This window comes from Bos grunniens, chromosome 24 (assembly GCF_055505025.1).
Source record: "Bos grunniens cultivar Pamir isolate PY7600 chromosome 24, Bosgru_T2T1.0, whole genome shotgun sequence".
Classification (NCBI taxonomy): domain Eukaryota; kingdom Metazoa; phylum Chordata; class Mammalia; order Artiodactyla; family Bovidae; genus Bos; species Bos grunniens.
Genome location: NC_141188.1, coordinates 31,763,014 through 31,781,081, shown reverse-complemented (window position 1 = coordinate 31,781,081; position 18,068 = coordinate 31,763,014). Strand labels below are relative to the sequence as shown.

The window sequence follows — 18,068 nt, the reverse complement described above, 5'->3', positions numbered from 1 at the left end:
GAATTGTGGGAGGGGATGGGGCATCAAGGTAAGTCGGTGAAGATCATGTGTAATATTTCAGTGCTAGCTTACGATGCAATCTGAGGCCACCTTGGGGTGGTAGGAAGGGCAGAAAAAATGGAATTTTTCAGGTGTATCAGAATGTAGCATGGACTGGAATGAACAGGGGGTAAAAATCAGAGAACTCTAGAGTAGCTTCTGACAAAAGAGGAGACGTGTGTGTGTGTGTGTGTGCGCGTGCGCGCTGTGTGTGGGTCCTGGGTGCGTGTGTTAGTCTGTGAGGGACCCGTGGGCGTCAGGGCCAGGCCTCCTTGTGGCTGCAGTGCGGGGTCCGGCCTCCCGGGGGCGCTATGACCGCGAGCGGATCCGCCTGGTGGGGGTCGCACCACTACGTGGCGAGAACCCGCATCCTTACTCACAGCCCATCTTGCTTTCTGTGAAAATTGTCCTTGAGGTAGGAAGAGCCTCATTTTCCGTACAGAACAAACACAAATACGATATTTCATATCTTCTCTGCCATTTTCGCCCTTGTCTGTAATTGGAAACTCTTGCCCCCAGTCTTACCTGTAGGATTCTGTCTTCAAACGTGCGATCCTGTTTCTCCCCTTGCCAGACCCTCCCCGTCTGTCTTCTGTTTTTCTCCTTCAAATTGTCACGATCTCTGATTTTATTCGTCAGTTCTTTTGATTAGGGACGGTAACGGAGCAGGGCAGGAGCGGGGGTGGTGTTGGGGGGTGGGATTCCTCTGTTTCATTAGTTTCTGATGAAGCCCGCGCTTTGGCCAGGCTGCTTTCATAAATCCACACACTTTTCCGTCTGACAGCCTCCCCTCTCCATCTTTCTTGCAGATTCAGGTTTTGTGCTCAGCGGCGTCTTAACTCACCTCCAGCCGATTCTGAACGTTGAGGTTCTCTTTGCCTTTCAGCTTGCTATTCACCATTTTCTTCTTATTCCTGGATTTTGCCCTTTTCCCTCAAGTTCACCGTCCGAGACTTTCTCTTGGGAGTCACTCTCAATGACAGCATCAAACTTGTCTCTGATGGGGATGTGGCTGCCCGCAGCCGGGCCTATTAGACAGCCTCTGCCCCTGTGCAGAGAAGAGTCCCTGTGCCGAGTTAGCATGTTCTTATCAACCTATATTGTGATCAGTGCCCCAAAGAGAACTGAACTAGCATCGTCTTCAACAATTTTAATTGTCAAAGCCCCCAGCTTCCCTGGTGGCTCAGATGGTAAAGAATCTGTCTGCCAATGCAGGAGACAAGGGTTTGATTCCTGGGTCAGGAAGATCCCGTGGAGAAGGGCATGGCAACCCGCTCCAGTATTCTTGCCTGGAAAATTCCATGGACAGAGGAGCCTGGCGGACTACAGTCCGTGGGGTCACAAAGAGTCCGACACAAATGAGCAACTAACACACTACCTTTGAGGGATATACCTGGATTCTGACTTTTAATTTGCTTCTGAGCCTTTGTTTTGTGAACTTTGGCCAGTCTTTCAGCTTTATCAGTGAGAACGCATTTCAGGAGTCTCACACATCCACAGCTTCTAGGTGAGAAGGGAGGCAAACAGCCCTCCAGGGCTGCCTTGATCTAGTCCCAACCCCTCAAGGCTGCCTTTGCTACCCAGCATACAGGAGGATTAGCTTTCTGCTGCTGCCTTCTTCCTGACAACACAAGAAAGTTTCCAGGCCTTGCAATTTCATACTCTGATCCCTATTGTTGGCATCAGTCTTCTGGATTGTGAAGGGCCTTTTGTTTGAGACCTTTCAGTAGAAACCAGAGCTTCTCCACTCAATGAAGCAATATACCATTTCATAGACTCCAAGATGACATCAATTTTAAGACATATTTTATGTCCCCCACACAAAAAAAGAATGTAGCCACTTAAACTATGACAATCATTGATTGTAGGACCATGATGTGGAAAAAAATATACAACTTGGAATCATAAATATGTAGCACAGTGGTTGCATGTTGAGGTCAACCTGATAGGGTTTGAATCTCAGCTCTATTTAATGTCTGACCTTGGGCAAGCCACTTAACTTCTCCTTGCCGCAGGTTCCTCAACTGTTGGGGTGATCATAATAGTATCTACTTAGAAGGATAGATAAGGATTAAATAAGTGTCTATATACACAACACTTAGTAGCTGGGTATAATAAAGGCTCAATAAGTGTCAACACCTTTTATCTGAATGCTAATAAAAAGTATGTGCGTGTGCATGCTCAGTCGCTAAGTCATGTTTGACTCTTTGCCGTCCTATGGACTGTAGCCCACTAGGCTCGTCTGTCTGTCAGGTTTTCCCGGCAAGAATACTAAAGTGGGTTACCATTTCTTCCTTCAGGGGATCTTCCGCGTCCAGGGATTGAACCCGGGTCTCTTGTACCTTCTGTATTTGCAGGCAGATTCTTTACCACTGGTGGAGGCAGGAGGAGAAGGGGACAACAGAGGATGAGATGGTTGGATGGCATCAATGACCAGATGAACATGAGTTTGAGCAAGCTCCGGAAGTTAGTGATGGACAGGGAAGCCTGGCGTGCTGCAGTCCATGGGGTCACAAAAAGTCGGACACAACTGAGCAACTGAACTGACTGAATCTTTACCACTGAGCCACTTGAGAAGCCCCTTTTAAAAGTATAATCGCCATGCATCTTAGACTGCATTAACTGTTGCTGATTTATCTTGACATGCTCTATTTTGATGTTTCTCTCTCTCTCTCTCAATAGCCACTTACCCCTTTAAAAGTGCAAGTTGCACATTTGTTAAGGCTTAAATTGGCTAGTTTTTTTTTTTTTTTTTTTTTTGCCTCTGTATTCTGACTGCACTAATGGTGGCCTCAATGAAGCAGAAAGCAGATATCCACAGTATCATTTTGAGGATTTGGGCAGGAAAATACGAATAAGGAAAGAAAGAAAATAGTGGGGAACCAGTGGGTTCTCTGTTTATTCACTGACAAAGAAGTGGCTATTTAAAAATGGATTTTCAAGAAGGAAAAAAGAATCAAGTCAAAATTAAAGTTAATTTTAGAAATTTTAGTCCCAATTGAAGATTGCTGATCTGCTTATTACTTTTTTTTTTTTTTGAGAGACATTTAGAATTAGAAAAATAATGGTTGCTCAGCCATTCAACTTAAAGATATTTAAGTGTTTTAGTTGGCTTATAATCTGATGGTCAAAGTTTAAAAAATTATTTTAGTGAAAAAAAGTTTAAAGCAATTTCCTCTACCCACCTTGGGCTTCCCAGGTAGCACAGTGGTAAAGAATCCTCCTGCCAATGCAAGAGACCAGGGTTAAATCCCTGGGTTGGGAAAGATCCCCTGGACAAAGCAAAGGCAATCCACTCTAGTATTCTTGTCTGGAAAATCCCAAGGACAGAGGAGACTGGCGGGCTACAGACCATGGGGTCACAAAGAGTGAGGCATGACCAAGCAACTGAGCACCTACACAACCCACCTTGAGATTAGTGTATCTTTTTCTTTTTTTCCTGGAGTGGCATTTAGAACAATTGGATTTCATGTTACAGTCATTCTGTCATTAAAACACTGAATCAGGTAATCATTTCATTTCATTTGCTTCACAGATTATCACCAAAAAGTATTCTTGTCATCAAGGCTTTGTTGATGTCTGTGGGGTTTTGTCCACATGGTACAGAGTTGACAAGTTAAATGAAAACAGGAAAGCATGCTGGGCTGAGCAAATGAGTTTGTTTGTGGTATTTGTATTGTGGTTGAAGCAGATAAATGGCTAGAGAGTAATATCACCATCGACTGGGAATAGATCGTGTGTCACATAGACCTCTGTGAATTCATCTTGGGGCCAGCTACTGGGGTCAGCCTCCATCTCTCTTAGGACCTTTTTCAGAAGAGAGATGTGAAGTTCCGGGCTGTTAAGTGAACTATTGTGTTTCAGTGAAGTTCAGGTATCATAGGTTGTAAGACCCACTATGGTTTTATGTTCCACCAAGAAAACAAATTCAAAATCACTGCAGATGGTGACTGCAGCCATGAAATGAAAAGACGCTTACTCCTTGGAAGAAAAGTTATGACCAACCTAGATAGCATATTCAAAAGCAGAGACATTACTCTGCCAACAAAGGTCCCTCTAGTCAAGGCTATGGCTTTTCCTATGGTCACGTATGGATGTGAGAGTTGGACGATGAAGAAGGCTGAGCGCCGAAGAATTGATGCTTTTGAACTGTGGTGTTGGAGAAGACTCTTGAGAGTCCCTTGGACTGCAAGGAGATCCACTCAGTCCATTCTGAAGGAGATCAGCCCTGGGATTTCTTTGGAAGGAATGATGCTGAAGCTGAAGCTCCAGTACTTTAGCCACCTCATGCGAAGAGTTGACTCACTGGAAAAGACTCTGATGCTGGGAGGGATTAGAGGCAGGAGGAGAAGGGGACGACAGAGAATAAGATGGCTGGATGGCATCACTGACTCAATGGACATGAGTCTGAGTGAACTCTGGGAGTTGGTGATGGACAAGGAGACCTGGCGTGCTGCGATTCATGGGGTCGCAAAGAGTTGGACACAACTGAGCGACTGAACTGAACTGAAGAAAACAAAAATTACTCCTACAACTGTAGCACCATGATTTTTTTTTTTTTATGCCTTAGAATTTTTGTTGGAAAGGTTTTTTTTTTTTCAAGTTTTCTTTGATGTGAACCATTTTTTTAAAGTCTTTAGTGAAGTTGTTACAATACTGCTTCTGTTTTATGTCTTTTTTTTTTTTTTTTTTTTTTGACCCCAAGGCATGTGGGATCTTAGCTGTCCAACCAGGGGTTGAACCTGCATCCCATGCATTGGAAGGTGAAGTCTTAAGCACTGGACCCCCAGGGAAGTCCCTGGAAAGGTTCTTGTACTTATTTTGGCATTGATTTTGCCCCTATATATCTCTTGTGCATATGTAAAAGGCAAACTAAAAATGAAATACATTGGCTGAGGAATTTACAAAACTTCATTTTCAGAATGTGATTCTTATGAATTAGTTTCCTACTTGGAGTCTGTAATCTTCATGTTTTGCTGTTCAGGCTTGTCCTCTGTGCCATCAAAAGCATTGGTGATGGAGCATTTCCCAAAAGCTTCCTCTCCTGTCTCTAGGATTCCCTTCTGAGTCACTTCACATGTTTTATGCAGGTCTAAAGGCAGTGATAACTGGCCAACTACTGGGGCTAACGGTGATGGTAAGATGTATTTTGATTTCAGAAATATTAAAATGTGGGTAAAGATGTGTCTCTTTAAAAAGTAATTTTATTTATTTAATTTTGACTATGCAGGGTCTTTTTCGCTGCACAGGCCTTCTCTAGTTGTGGTGAATGGCGGCTACTCTTCACAGTGGTGAGCAGGCTTCTCATTGCAGTGGCTTCTCTTATTGCTGAGCACAGGCTCTAGGGTGCCCGGGTTTCAGTAGTTCCACCTCCCAGGCTCTAGAGCACAGGTGCGGTAGCTGTGGCACACGGGCTTAGTTGCTCCGAGGTATGTGGGCTCTTCCTGGACCAGGATCGAACACATATCTGCTGCAGGTGGAGTGTCCACCACGGAGCCACCAGGGAAGTCCCAAAATGTCTCTTTAGGTTCACACTGAGGTCTGTCTCTCTCTTACCCTGGACACAAAGGAGGCTTTTGTCCTCTGGTTCCACAAGTTGACGTTTCACACCAAAGGGCAGGGGCAAGTGCTGGGTTGAATCGGTATTTAAATCGGTATTTATATTAATGTATCGGTATTTATCGGATAAGTCACTGGCGACCCACTCCAGTACTCTTGCCTGGAAAATACCATGGATGGAGGAGCCTGGTAGGTTGCAGTCCATGGGGTCGCTAAGAGTCAGACACGACTGAGCGACTTCACTTTCACTTTTCACTTTCATGCATTGGAGAAGAAAATGGCAACCCACTCCAGTGTTCTTGCCTGGAGAATCCCAGGGACAGGGGAGCCTGGTGGGCTTCCGACTGTGGGGTCGTACAGAGTCGGACACGACTGATGCGACTTAGCAGCAGCAGCAGCAGCAGTATTTATCGGTATTTATATTAATCGGTATTTTCAGCTCCTCACGTCTCACTCAACAGCTCAGATCTCCTGTGTTCCCTTTCAAACCTCTGATGAAGGCAACTGGGTGAACCTTTGGGGGAAAAGAAAAATCAAAACCCAGTACAGAACTTGTTCTGGATCTGTTCCCTTTCAACACTCCTTGGTGATGTCAGCGGAAGTTCTCTGGGGCACATCATTCTGTAAACATGGGCATCTCCAAGGGATGAAGATTCTGTTGCTCCATTCTGTGCAAGGCGGTTGGCTAAGAAAATTGTGACGTTTTCCAGGTACAGTTGACAGTCGCTCTGAGGAAAGCACTGTTCTGAGTCTTTTGGGGATATGCTTTCATTGGCCTTCGTAACCTACTGCTTATAGCTAAATGGCGCTGAGAAGGCCACATCTGTTGGGAAGGAAGAGTCTCGTGTCTGTGGGTTTTAGGGAACAATCTGCATCACTGTAATCTTAACACATAATTCGATCTGCCTGGAGAGATAAGCTCTTTGCCTAACACCCAGCTGGACAGATTGCACTCAGGAAGGTCACCCAAGATGCTCGCTGTTTGTGCATGAAAATGCGTCAGTCTGTCTTTTCCATTTTGCCATTTCCCGTTTTCTTTGAGCACCGGAGTTTGTTTATTCAATTGTTTTATATTTGGGCAGCTGGGGACTGAGATATTTCTTTTCTGTTTGTTTCTCCAACTCTTTTTACAGTTTAACAAGTCAAATACAAAACTCAGGGGACTTCATAAGCCTCATGATGGAGCTGTGAATAGCATCCCATTATTGATTGGAAATACTGCATTGGAATGCCGCGGAAGAGCCCCAAACCAAAACTTTTCAGATGCCTGAAGCTGTGAGCTTTCCAATTAGGCTGAAAGTTTCCCTTGATAACCAGTAGTGCTGAAGCTTTTAATATTGTTTTGGCCTATCAGTTCTTAGCACAATTTTCTAGTTATGAAGGCCAGCGGATCACTCGGCGTCAGCGAGATAGCTCATCCATCCCACTTGCACGCTTTCTGATCAAATATGCTATCTGAAAAAAAAGGAATCTTCAGCTTCACGTAAATCGATCGTAATTGGGAGCAGTTCGTCTTTCCTTCTTCAATGCTATCTCCTTCTGTGCAGCCTATTTTGCATCCAGAGATACATTTGAAAGTCGAAATCCCTTGAAGCTAAATATTCTAAACTGACAGAAGAATTTCTAGTGGCACACCAGCCTGGAGCCATGTTTTTATGAGGACATCACTTTCTATTTCTAAGCTTCAGTGTGCATTCTTGCTTCCTTATTGCTGGGAGCCATGCCACATCAACTTGCCTCCTTTTCAGCTTTTAATGTTTTTTTAATGGAGTCCAGTTTTCCGCCTAAGTTATGGCTAGCCTTCTGACAAACCATCAGACACCTAAGCAACCAGAATGGAGGTGTCCAGATGTGACATGGTGTGGGGGTAAACTTGCATGCCATTGAATAAAACCATATTCTAAGAATTCCTTTATACCTGGCCTCTGAATGTGCCATGAAGGCTAAAAGGGGCTTAAGAAAAACATTTTAAAAATTAATATGTGACCTGAAGTCTTTTCTTGTAAGCCACTAGCGAAGGCAATCATTTCTCAATCTGACTGGCGTGGTGAGTGTGTTGCCTGAACAGTGAAATAGCAGCACAGCTGAATTTTTTTTTTTTTTCAAGTTTAAAATTGCTCGCGGAGCTCTGAGGTTAGTTATCTAATGAAATAAAAGCAAGCGTGCTTTGCATGTACCTGGTTGTTTAGAAGAACTTAAATAATTGTAAAGTACAAAATGATGAATCATTGCAGATGCAAATTCATCAAGGACAGTGGTATTTCTGTGATAAAGGAAGAAGTCTATGTTCTTGAAAGTCAGCAATCTATACAGCTTGGAAGACATCCGCAGAACATTTGGTAATTAAATATGCCCTCAACTGAGAAATAATGCCTGGAGTTGTCCTGCTGGTAAGTAAAAGGTATGCCTTTATGCCTGGGTTTTACGATTTCTGCTTGGAATCTTGTAGGTGTTCCGGTTATGAGGGTACACAATCTACAGAATAATATGAGTAAATGTTCTGACTAAGAGACAGAGTTCATCTTATCTTTTTAGATTCACAACAGCTGAGTCTTTCTTGGGATTCAGATTTCAGCTCAATGTTTTCCCCTCCCCTAGGAAACCTTCCCATCCTTGTGAGCCCACTCTGTGTCATCATTTTCCTTTACTTTTATTGTTGTTTGAAATGATTGTCTTCATTTGGTGGCTGATTTGTTGATGCCTCTGCCTGGTAGAAAATCAACTCATTGAGAGTGGGATGTTGTTAACTGTCTCCTTTACCACTTTACCCTAGCTCCTAGAAGCAGTGACTGGTACACTGGAGGTTTTCAATAAATAATGAATGAATGCATGTATGAAAGCAGAATTCTGACTGCAATATAACTCCAAAAAGAGTTATAGAACATTGGATGGCCCATGAGCTGGGTGTAAGATATGGCCATTTATGACATCTGAAATGTAGTCTAATGAGGTCAGGAATTTTCTTTTTTCCTTTTTTTTTTTCCCACACCACATGGCTTGCAGAATCTTAGTTCTCAGACTAGGGACTGAACCTGGGTCACTACAGTGAAAGCGCTGAGTCTTAACCACTGGACTACCAGGGAATTCTTAGAAATTTTCTTTATGCTTGAAAAAAATCAGGCATGGCATCTGATATTTTAAGCGATTGGAGGTGGGTTAATGCAGAAGTGTTGGGGAGATGAGCTGGTGTTACATTCATTCCAGGGCTGTTATAGGGAATGTGCAGGGAGGGGGTTCTCTCAGAGTGCCCACTGACTGGGTGTCCCAGGAATAAGACCTGCAATACCAAATTACCGTGATTGACAGGGACCATCCTTTCCAGTGTCAGAATTCCTTGAACAAAGTTTGAAATTCCTTGAACAAAGCATTTTTCCTTGGACAAAGGATAGGAAAGTATTTTAGCAATTGATTAATACTTTGGGTACTTTCTGTTAATACATCTTGCAGTCTTTTACATTGGTAAAAACTGTTGTTGCCAAAAAAGCAGTTTGGCTGATGGAGTCTGATATTCATTAGAAAGATTAGTAACTTAAAGAAAAGTACTTCTTTGAATTTGATGTATTTTACAGGAAGGGGCCTAGTTTGATGTTGCCCAGCTTAACTTTTCATACAAATTGCCCTTGAGGAGTGTTTTTTAATCTGATGCATTTTTATCCCTATCTTCTGAAGTGGCATTAAAAAAAAAAAAAATAGGAAGCTAGAGTAACATGGAAAGCAGCTTTTATTCACTCCAAGGACAACTAACGCACATACAACCAAGGGCAGAATTAGTCTCTAGGTGCATATATTAGCCTAAGGGTGTCATGGGTGTCTGTGTCTTACTCAGGAAACTCTTTAAAAAATAATTACCTTGTGATTAGTATCTGATGCCAGTGGTATATTTGAAAAGTCTGAGGTCTTTATTTCCTTGAGACAATGAATGAACTTCTTTTCACCTTGTTCTTGGCTGTGTTTCTTCCTTGATCTTAATATAGACACACAAGCCTTCCTGGTGGCTTTCCTGGTGGCTCAGATGTAAAGAATCTGCCTGCAATGTAGGAGACCTGGGTTCAACCCCTGGGTCAGGCAGATCTCCTGGAGAAGGAAATGGCTACCCATTCCAGTATTCTTGGAGCTTTCCTGGTGGCTCAGGCAGTAAAGAATCTGCAATACAGGAGACACAGGTTCAATCCCTGGGTCAGGAAGATCCCTTGGAGAAGGGAATGGCTACCCACTCCAGTATTCTTGCCTGGAGAGTTCCGTGGACAGAGAAGCCTGATGGGGTATAGTCCATAGGGTCTCAAAAAGTAGCACACAACTAAGCAACTAACACTCGCACTTTCACACACCAAGGCACCCTTGCTGCCTGCTGCCCCCTGCCAATGGTAGATTTCCCAGTAACAATTTCTCTTCATACTGTAATTGCAGTCTGGTTAAATCACAAATACTTACTAATGCCTTTTTTTATATTTAAGATATATATTCTATACCAGGTGGTGTATAATGGTAGATTTCCCAGTAACAATTTCTCTTCATACTGTAATTGCAGTCTGGTTAAATCACAAATACTTACTAATGCCTTTTTTTATATTTAAGATATATATTCTATACCAGGTGGTGTATAATCAGAACAACAGAATTATCATTTTCTTATGGATTCTATCGAATGCTTCTGTTGGGTCCAGCTACCAGCGGAAGCCATCAGAAGGATGAGTTTACAAGTTTGACTAAATGTGGGGAACAGAGACACAATAGTGCTTGCTCTTCCCGGTTAAAACTCATTGATAACATTTTGTTCATGTTCAAAGACTCTTCAAAAATGAGTTTGGGAGCAATTCAGGGTCCAGCCTTTAATCATCAACCACTGCCTGACTCTTTCATCACTTCAGGGGTTTCAAGAGGACAGTGGATGGTATGTGGATGATGGCAATGACTGGATTGTGAACCACATATGGAAAAGCCATAATCCATGGCTTTGATGTCAAGAAGCCACAGCCCACCAATCCAATGATGTCAGCATGATGGGTGAGGAATTGTCAGGCTATTGTTATTGGCTTTTCAAAAATAAGGAGCTAGTGATGAGGGTTTCCTGGTGGCTCAGTGGTAAAGAATCTGCCAGCCAATGCAGGAGACAGGTCCAGATCCCTGGTCTGGGAGAATCTCACATGCTTCAGAGAAGCTTCACAGCTATTGTGCCTGTGCTCTAGAGCCCCTGAGCCCAACTACTGAAGCCTGCGTGCCTTGGAGGCAGTGCTCTGCAACAAGAGAAGCCACTGCAATGAGAAACCCACACACCACAACCAGAGAGTAACCCCAGCTCTCCGCAACTGGAGAAAAGCCCTCTCAGCGATGAAGACCCAGCACAGCCAAACATAAATAAACAAAATTGTTTTTCAAAAAGGAACTAATGAACTCTTCTTCTAGGGAGGGACATATATGTGAACGAGCTCTTTTGGGAAAAAAACAAAAAAACAAAAAACCTAATGTAAAAGGCCCACTGTTGGACTTATTTGAAGTATTTTGCACTTAAAAAATGTGGGGTTTTTTGGTCACACAGTATGTGGGATCATAGTTCCCTGACCAGGAATCAGACCTGCACCCCCTGCATTGGAAGCATGGAGTCTCAACCACTGGACCACAAAGGAAGTCCCCTTATTTGAAGTATTTTGTTCATGTTTTCTAAAATAGAGATGTGCAGGAAGAAAGGGCATGTCTGTGAAGATGATGAGATCAGTAGTTGGGGTTCTTGGAGGATAGGGTATGGCCTTCTAGAATTTGTCATTAAAGTGTTTCATTATGTTTTTTTTTTTTTTCCAGAAAAAAAGGATGAGAGAAGAAGAACCTGGAACAAGGGAGAAGGGAGGAAGAAGGATGGAGATCAGGAACATGGCCAACCTGTGTTCTCACTTGTAATTAGGGAGTAAAGGCTTGCCTTCATAAGCTTGCATGTCATATTTAACTGGTGCCTTCCTATAACATCTTGACTTAATAAAGAGGCTAGCAAAAGGAAAAGAGAAGAAAAATGAAAGAAAAAAATCCGCAGCAGGACAATGAAAAGTTTCCTCTTCACACCCACCGCCGTGGGGGTTTTTCCTTTGTGCCTCATGGCTTATCCCACTGAAACGCATCAATTTTTGCTTTTATGCTGGAAATGCCCGAAAAACATTTGAAGCTTCCCAGCCACCCCTTGAGGGTGAGAACGTTTCACAATGTGTCTCCAGGGAAGGCTAGGGGGCCAGCGTCGGGTAGAAAGGAGGCTTTCTCCCCTTCACAGGGGAACAAAGGACAGAACCTCAGAGTTCTTGACCCAATGTGTGACCTCGGGCCCAAGGCAAAACATTTTATCTCTGGGTCCTAGTGACATAAGCTCTCTAGGCTCTGTGATTGTGCTCTAGGATGTGACCAAAAACCTTTGATGGAATTACTGCCTCCTCTCTCTCTCTGCCTGGCCATTTATTATTCTGTATATTTTCGAGAGCTGTGGGAAACTTTCATAACCAAAGCCTAAGCCAGGCGAAAACTTGTTCTATTTGGAATTTGTAATGAAGTCAAAACATGGCCTGGATTTTCTGAAAGGCTCCTTTGGCTGCCTGCGACAGCCCCAGGGCACAATCAGACAGGGATGGAGCAGGCCTGGGAGCAGATTTCGTTACCAAGAATAGGACACAACAATATTTGCCTCCAAAACACCACGGCTGCTATTTACCTTCTCAGCTGGAAGAAGTGAGAGATAAATGCAGATTTCATATAAAGTGCAAATACCAATTCTTTGATTTCTAATTTGGGGGATTTTCCCCCCTCTCTAAGCTTCGTCTAAACAAAAGGTTAGGGAGAGTTTTTAGCATATTTGATTTCCTGACCTAAGGGAAGAAATTATTTATATCAGAACTTTTGACCCCCAAAGAGCTCTTACTTTTGCTTGAAAGCCTGAATAAAAATGGTTAGACGTGTAAAGCGATTGTGGGGTTTGCGAGTGCTTTCTTTTGTGCACTATGCCTGTTGGGGTGTTGGTCTGCAGGGAAATCCTATGAGAAAAACAAGTTTTCTCCTGGTTTGGATGGAAAACTTTGCCTACTTTTCAGAAGCTCTCGCAAATTATTTACTGGCTCAAACCTGATTCCTCCAGAGGAGCCTCGGTCCCTCACAAAAGTGCTAAGTGGTAAGATGTAGTTCCTAATTTTTATTTAAGTCAAAGGTTAATAGTATGAGGGGGTTTGTACCTTCACTGTTTCAAGTTAATATTTATTTTTTCACCATCGTTTAAAGACTTTCCTACGGCCCTTATTTCACTGCTGAAAGCAGAGTAAGAGAACTCAGATTTCATGCCCCCAGGCTTGAATAAAGGAATAAAAACAGCACAACATTTGCATCTATTTAGCAATCTCAGTTTTAAGAGCCCCCTCACAGGGAGAGGAGGGGAAAACCGTATCTCTAGGTGAAATGAGGCTCTTCAGAAAGCTTTGCTGAAAACACAATTCAGAGAAAGATAATCATTGTCAGAAATGACCTAGGAATTCAAGGCCTTATGATTGAAAACACAAAGCTAAGAAAGGTGCATTCTCCTGCCTCCCTGCCTGCCCGGATATCAGTGAACATCAGCTAAAGGTGGCTGAAGAACCAATTTCATGCATCTACTGTACGAGGAAATGAACTGAGCCAAGGGCAAAAATAAAATTATACAAATGTTATTATAGACTAGCCTGCTTCTGTCCTAGTTTAATTCAAATTTTAGTGCTGCAGGCTTGGCTTCAGGCAGTAGCCTTCCTGAATAAATCAACATTTGCTTACATCTAAATTATTAGGGGAGCATGTGACTTTGTTTATTGTATAAATTATACGCAAGGTTAAAGCATTAACTGTTCAACTCGTTTTGTTCAGTCACCTCACCAATTCTCCCCCCAACCCCCCCAGTCAGCTGTCCCCCAAATAGGAAAGAAAAATCTCAAATTCCTAAGTTTTTTTCAGACGAACCCAATAACAGAGCTGCAAAGCCTTGTGAACCTGAGGTTGTGGGCAGGGGCCTGAAGGTAAGATGGAAGATAGTCTCTTTTGGTTTTTTTTTTTTTTACTTTTTATTTTGTATTGGAGTATAACCAATTAGCAATGTTGTGATAGTTTCAGATGGACAGTGAAAGGACTCAGTCATACGTACGTGCACATGTATCCATTCTCCCCCAAACCCCTCTCCAAGCCAGATGGCCTCATAACATTGAGCAGAGTTCCATGTGCTATATGGTAGGTCCTTGTTGGTGATCCATATAGTGGGAGATGGTATTAATGTTTAGACAAAAAGGAAAAAGGAGCCCAAGAAATTGTTCACAAGAGTCCTGATGGGGTGTCTGCACACTGTGAAATGGTGAGCTGGTAAGTAATCAGTTAAGTTGATTAAGGCAGCCAACCAAATGGGATAATTTAATATAAAACTAAAGAAAGCCTTTTGGCTAGGGTTTCAGTAGACAAGGAATTTCAAGTTATACGGCAATATTGGTCGCAAACATTTTTATTGCCTTTATTAGAAAAAAAAAGTTTAAACGTAGACCCTTTGGAAAAGGCATTTAAGAACAATGGAGGTTTTTTTTTTTTTTGGAGGGGGAGGATTGTGGTTTTTGCTTTTTCTTTTTTTTGTCTCTGCACAGCACTGTGAATGCCCTCCTGAAAGCTCATTCATACATGTTTGGGAAATAAGGATAGAGCTTAATAATTAGACAATTTTACTTTCTAAGTATTTAGACAAACCAGATTTCAGATGTGTTCTGCTTTGAGAACATTCAATCTAAATGAATATCAAGCGTTCAGAGTAGACAAATTTGAGGCAATTTTTGCTTTACAGAAGGTTCTTCTTTGTGTTAAGATCATCCATAGTAGGCTTCTTGTGAATTTTGACCATTTCCGGAGTGATAAATTTATTTACAAAATTGTAAATTGAATTCAATTGAAAAGATTAAATTCAGTCTTTTCCAAGAATGTGTGTGTTTCTTTCTCAAAACTCCTTCTAGAAACACTGCAGGTCAGAAGATTTTCATATAGAAAGATCTTTTTCAATAAATGATTTGAATGAACGGTATGTTCAAGAGGAGAATCAACTTCACATTCAGCCAACTCCCAGTTCTTTTTGTTTGCATCCTAAATGGGGCTTTGAGATCTTGGACTGTGGTTTTCCAAATATGGTCAGTGGGCCGTCATCCACATCCATAGAATCACCCAGCTGTGGAGCCCAAGAATCTGTTGCAGGAAGGCCCCTTCCAGAGCCTGAAGCTGGGCTCATGTCTAACATCAGAAATGAATTGTCAGAGGACACACAAATGCTGACAAAACAGAGATTTTATTGGGAAAGGGCACCCGGATGGAGAGCAGTGGAGTAAGGGAACCCGGGAGAACTGCTCTGCTACTTGGCAAAGTCTCAGGTTTTATGGTGACGGGGTTAGTTTCCGGGGTGTCTTTAGCCAATCATTCTGACTCAGAGTCCTTCCTGGGGGTGCACGCCTTGTTCAGCCAAGATGGATGCCAGAGAGAAGGATTCTGGGAGGTGGCCGGATATGTGGTGTCTCCTTTTGACCTTTCCTGAACTCTTCTGGTTGATGGTGGCTTATTAGTTCTGCGTTCCTTACCAGGACCTCCTATCGTAAAACAGCTCATGAAAATGGTTACTAAAGGGCCTGGCCAGGATGGGTGGTTTCAGTCAGTGTGCTTCCCCTAACAAATCTACTGTGTAATAAATGTCCACATGATTGGGATGCACATGAACTGACATTTGAGAACTTTTTTCCCTTGATCTAACGTGGAAGCCAACCATATTGCTCTGTCTACGCTTTCACTTCACATGCTTTCATCATCGACATTTCATGGTGTCCTGGAGCTCAGCCCAAATTAAAGCACGCTCCCAGTCATAAGACCTCCTAGTCCCTGCCCTGCTTTGCTTGGTCAAGGGCATCTTTGGAGCACACTTATTCACTCCATGGTAAATTCTGATTGGTATTGAGACAGCAAGCCTATGAAAAATCACCACACCTAACTATAGTTCTATTTGAAATAATTTATTAGGTGTAAAACTAAATTGCTTTCCACTCAATTGGTATTTTTAAAAAATTGCTTTGAGAGTGAAAGTTAGTCACACAGTCTTGTCCGACTCTGTAGTCTTGTCCGACTCTGTGAGTCCCATGAATTGTAGCCTGCCCAGCTCCTCTGTCCATGGAATTCTCCAGGCAAGAGGACTGGAGTGGGTTGCCATTTCCTTCTCCAGGGGATCTTCCCGACCCAGGGACTGAACCGGGGTCTCCTGCATGACAGGCAGATTCTTTACGAACTGAACCACTAAGGAAGCCCCAAACATTTTTTTTTTTAATGTAATACAATTTTTAAAGGTTGTACTCCATTATTGGCTATATCCCCCATTTTGTACAATATATCCGTGTAGCCTATCTTACACCCAACAGTTTGCACCTCTTACTCTGCCACGCCTACGTTACCCCTCCTGCCTCTCTACTTTGTTCTCTGTATTTGTGAGTCTGCTGAAGAAATAGCTTTTTAATAGCATCATGTCAGAGTGGAGAAATCAGAGACTTTGGAATCAGGCAACTCTGGCTTCAAATCGGTTTCATGGCTCACCCTCATAGGATGTTTGGCAAAACTTGAATGTCTCTGAACTCTTTCTTTGCTTGTGATGTGGGAATCTTAAATTATAAACAGTCCGGGTTGGAGAGAAAAATGAACAATATGCAAGAAGTGCTTGGGGTAGATAATAGTAATTATCATTCACCATTTACAAATAGCTGTTGATTTCACAAAAGGTGGACATGAAAAGAAGAAGCAGTGGAGAGATGGGATGAGGCTGCTGATGAAATACTAGGGAATTCCTGGGATGCACAGGAAACTGCTGAAAACTACTCACTTCCTGCTCAAACCTGGGCCCTATAAAGTCTCTCCCAGAGTTCCTTCAGGGTGAAGACAAAGAAAGAATGCATAGCCATTCCAGATGACTGCCACAGCTAGCACTGTCCCAGAGACAATGTGCTAGAAGACAGCAAACTTACCTAGGAAGTCATGTGATGAAAATTTTGTAGACAAAATGAGAACTTTGGGCCACTGAAGACAGGGGCTAATGCTGCTGCTGCTGCTGCTAAGCCGCTTCAGTCGTGTCCGACTCTGTGCGACCCCATAGACGGCAGCCCACCAGGCTCCCCCGTCCCTGGGATTCTCCAGGCAAGAACACTGGAGTGGGTTGCCATTTCCTTCTCCAATGCATGAAAATGAAAAGTGAAAGTGAAGTCGCTCAGTCGTGTCCGACTCTTAGTGACCCCATGGACTACAGCCCACCAGGCTCCTCCTTCCATGGGATTTTCCTGGCAGGAGTACTGGAGTGGGGTGCCATTGCCTTCTCCAGAGGGGCTAATAATTCTCCCATATTTAGTATAAAGTCTCCATAAAAGAGATGTAACAGAGTAGGATACGGAAAAGACTCAGCAGATGTATTAGACTTTGAAGGATGAAGTCAGAATAGAATACAGGGGAAGCTGAAAATAACTTGGTTTAGGAAGGCGATGGCACCCCACTCCAGTACTCTTGCCTGGACAATCCCATGGATGGAGGGGCCTGGTAGGCTGCAGTCCATGCGGTCGCCAAGAGTCGGACATGACTGAATGACTTCACTTTCACTTTTCACTTTCATGCATTGGAGAAGGAAATGGCAACCCACTCCAGTGTTCTTGCCTGGAGAATCCCAGGGACAGAGGAGCCTGGTGAGCTGCCGTCTATGGGGTCGCACAGAGTCGGACACGACTGAAGTGACTTAGCAGGGTTTCACCAGTTCTCTTATTGAGCACCACTGAATACCAGTAACAATAATGATGATGACAACTTTCTAGTGGCCTAATCTGGCAGACCAGGTAATAAGCATGCTCACAAAATAGTATCTTTATTGCTGTTTAGAGATGTTATATTATATATTTTCAAGTGTGTTATATCATTTAACTATCCTATGCCTGTGAAGTTGGTTTTATTTTTAGCCTCATGGCCTTAGGATCTTGAAAAATATAAAAGTGTTAGTCTCTCAGCAATGTCTGACTCTGTGCAACCACATGGACTGTAGCCCGACAGGCTCCTCTGTCTATGGAATTCTCCAGGCAAGAATACTGGAGTGGGTAGCCATTCCCCTCCCCATGGGATCTTCCTGACCCAGGGATCGAACCCAGGTCTCCCGAATTGCAGGCAGATTCTTTATATCTTGACACATGGACAATACCAGTTGAATGCTTCATTGTGTGTGAAATGAGTTTCCACAACAGAGATTTGTTGTTTGCCCAGTATCCACTTTTTAAAAAAAAAATTTTATATTTATTTATTTGACTGTGCCAGGTCTTAGTTGCAGGATGTGAAATCTAGTCTCCTGACTAGGGATAGAAACCAGGCCCCTACATTGGGAGTTTTGAGTCTTAGCCACTGGACTACAGGAAAGTCCCTCCACTTACTATTTTTATGGCAAAATGATATCCCAA

General features: G+C 43.0%; 1 long non-coding RNA gene across 2 annotated transcripts in view; it reads left to right on the top strand.

Annotated features, from left to right (window-relative positions):
* LOC147346001 (uncharacterized) overlaps positions 1-12,535 on the top strand; it is a 46,896-nt gene extending 34,361 nt beyond the window's left edge. Inside the window, exons 2-4 of one of the 2 annotated variants that reach the window (XR_015153786.1) lie at positions 6,732-7,988; positions 10,467-10,602; positions 11,395-12,535. This is a non-coding gene — a long non-coding RNA (uncharacterized LOC147346001). Of the gene's footprint in view, positions 1-2,069; positions 7,989-10,466; positions 10,603-11,394 lie in introns of those variants that run through there. The other variant, XR_015153785.1, reaches the window with a different exon arrangement.
* The last annotated feature ends 5,533 nt before the right edge of the window (positions 12,536-18,068 follow it).